Consider the following 3,487-nt stretch of genomic DNA (forward strand, 5'->3'; position numbering starts at 1 on the left):
TTGTCTCAGCCTCCTGAATTAGGCATGTGCCACTGTCCTGGCCCAGAACTTTTTAAAATAAAATCAACCCCACAGCATTGTCATCTGATAATATCAAAAAGGTAACAAAAACTATATGAAAAATATGTTTCCCCCAAATATATGTGTATATATATATATATATATATATATATATATATATATATATATATATATATATATTTAGTTGTAGTTGGACCCAATGTCTTTATTTATTTTTATGTGGTACTGAGGATCAAACCCAGTGCCTCACATGTGTGATTCGGGTGCTCTACCACTGAGCTACAGTCCCAGCCTTTCAGTTATCATTTCTAGTTGGAGGCACTTTGTGACAGAATAATATTATCTCTTTTTCTGGGTGGGGGGGTACTGGGGATTGAACTCATGACACTTGACCACTGAGCCCATATCCCCAGACCTATTTGGTATTTTATTTTAGAGACAGGGTCTCACTGAGTTGCTTAGCACCTTGATTTTACTGAGGCTGGCTTTGAATCTGAGATCCTCCTGTCTTAGCCTCCCAAGCTGCAGGGATTACAGGCAGGCGCCACTGTACCCAGCCCAATATTATCTTCTTGTAGTATGATCCAACCCAGTTGTTTTCTTGACTGTTTTAAAATAAATCTGTTCTCATCATCTGATACAATGCTCATGTACTCATCAAAACCAATGATACAGCTCTTATCATTATATTCATTTGCTCATAGAACCACCCCTGAAATTGGCACCTATTTTGCAAGCATCTGAAGAAGAGGGTGATGGGCTGCACCATTGCCTTCTGTGCTTTTGGCCCGACCATACCCGTGGTGGAATCTCTGACAGACCACTCTCACTGCATGCTACTACCTCAGAAAGCCACTTGTGAGTAAATATATTTCTGCAGAATCTCTTAACGACGGCTACATAAAAATCTATAACAAATTATTATAATTTATATTATAATTTATTTAATTCTCTGTAGTAATTTCAAGCTTTACACGTTACCTTTACACTGTGGTGACCTTCCTTCTATCTAACAAACATCTTTGTGTACCGAACCACTTGTTTCTTTAAAGGATTTGGGAGATCCCTGTGCTGTGGATCAAACCCAGAGCCTCACATGAGCTAGGCAATTGCTCCATCACTGAATGACACCGTTGGACCAGAATGGAGAGATTTTACTGGGAAATTTTATTCAAGCTCTGATAGTACCTAATGAAATGTTGCTTTTTGACAAAATAATGGGTTTCTAGAAAATGATTATTTGTACCCACCAGATACACTTATGATGCCAGCCATCTGATTTACAGATTTACTCTGGGGTTGTCGATAAGAAAATACATTGCTTTTTTTCCCCCAAGTAAAAAATTGCAATCTATTTATTTATTTTTATTAGTAAAATTTTACATAATACTGGGATTCATTATACCATATCCTTCCATGCACATAATTTGATCAGTCTCATGTTCCAGCTAACATATTCTTCTTTTTTTTTTGGTACTCGGAATTGAACCCAGGGGTGCTTAGCCACTGAGCAACATCCCCAGCATGTTTTTGTATTTTATTTAGAGATAGAGTCTCACTGAGTTTCTTAAGGCCTCAATAAGTTGCTAAGGCTGGCTTTGAACCCACAGTTCTCCTGCCTCATCCTCCAAAGCCACTGGGATCACAGGTGCCACCACACCTGTCTAACATATTCTTTTGGAGTGAGGGGAGGTGGTATCTTGAACTTTTCTTTTGTTTTAAATGCTGGGAATTGAACCCAGGGCCTCATGCAAGCAACCAATTTATCACTGAGGTACATCCCCAGCCCTTGAGCATTATTTTTAATAGGTCTATCTTTTGGACACGACCTAATGGCTGGGTATCATGAGAAATCCAGTATTTTATGTGTCTGGAACTTTAAGTATATTTTCACTCAAAATTCCTGTAGGACAGGAGTTTCGCAGAGTAATGAACTGGCTCTGGTCATATTCAACAAGATGAGACAACCAGCAAATATGGGAAAGACCTAAGATTGAAATTCAGATTTATAGTACACCAGGATTCAATATCTGGGTTATGTGGCTTCTCTGCAAGAGGAAGAAGAAAGTTTTTTTTGTTTTTTTTTTTCTTTTTAATACCAAGTATTTTGAGCCAGGTGTAGTGGCATGTGCCTGTAATCCTAGCAGCTGGGGAGACTGAGACAGGAGAACGAGAGTTCAAAGCCAGCCTCAGCAAAAGCAAGGCACTAAACAACTCAGTGAGATCCTGTCTCTAAATAAAAACACAAAATAGGGCTGGGGATGTGGCTCAGTGGTTGAATGCCCTTGGGTTCAATCCCCGGTACTAAAAAATAAATAAATATTTTATTGTATGTTGCTGCCAGTGTATATAAAATAATTACCATTGTGAAATAGAAATTCATGAAAATTCAGAGAGGTAGATGTTAAGGATTGACAAAAGTAGAACATTGTATTTTGGTACATGTGTTACAGGGAAATTTTTTGTACAGGCTTCAAATTAAGCTCTCTTGAATATTCACTGGTTCTTGAGCAGTGGGTTTGGGAAACCTCAGAAAGATGACTACAAAAAGGAATAGACTTTCTGGGGTCTGAAGGAACTTGTACATGAAGATACTCCAGTCAGTAGGGGATCATGGTGAGCATTCTGCAGACAAAATTTTTTCAAGTCAGCAACTGCCTGGGAAACCTTCATGTGGTTGAGTCCGGCCTCCAGCCAGAGCTGCTGAACCACCTTCTTCATAGTGTCAACGCTGGAGGAACAAGACATGGTGCATTCGAGGGCCAGGTGACTCTTCTGTCAGAGAGTCCACAGGTCACCGTCAGCTGGGCCAGATGACTGGGCAGCGTGCAGCAGAGAAGATTCTTTTTTTGAGGGGGTCTGTGGATTGAACTCAGGGCACTTGACCGCAGAGTCACATTCCCAGCCCTTTTTTGTATTTTCTTTAGACACAGGGTCTCACGAGTTGCTTAGCACCTCGCCATCGCTGAGGCTGGCTTTGAACTCACGATCCTCCTTTCTCAGACTCCCGAGCCAATGGGATTACTGGCTGTGCACCACTGCGACTGGCTAGAAAAGAGATTCTTATAGAAAAAGAGATAAATAATTGCCAGGAATTAAGGGCTGATTCTTTTTTTTTTTTAATTGTTCTATTCTACATGACAGTAGAATGCATTTTGACACAACATGTATAAATAGAGTTTTACTTCTCATTCACTTGGTTAAGGGCTGATTCTTTATCTGAAAACCCAGAAAGAGAAGCATGTCTCTTGGGAGCATGCAAGCAGTCATTCCAGTGTAGCTGAAGTCTGGGAAAGCCCAAGACTAACTTCATGGAGACCCCATACTTCTGACACAGAAGGCAAAAGATAACCCAGTATCTTTGATAAGGGCCTAAGAGTAAATGGGAAGTCTCAACTGGTTCTAAGGATGAGTCACTGTCTATGGGGACACATTCCCCACTGAGCTAACAGAAGGAAACTCAGTT

At 40.3% G+C, this 3,487-nt stretch overlaps 1 pseudogene; it reads right to left on the reverse strand.

Moving 5' to 3' along the window:
- Positions 1-2,562: 2,562 nt before the first annotated feature.
- On the reverse strand, positions 2,563-2,769 carry LOC143640330 (guanine nucleotide-binding protein G(I)/G(S)/G(O) subunit gamma-5 pseudogene; annotated as a pseudogene).
- Between the last annotated feature and the right edge of the window lie 718 nt (positions 2,770-3,487).

This window comes from Callospermophilus lateralis, unplaced genomic scaffold, assembly GCF_048772815.1.
Source record: "Callospermophilus lateralis isolate mCalLat2 unplaced genomic scaffold, mCalLat2.hap1 Scaffold_181, whole genome shotgun sequence".
Taxonomy (NCBI): Eukaryota; Metazoa; Chordata; class Mammalia; order Rodentia; family Sciuridae; genus Callospermophilus; species Callospermophilus lateralis.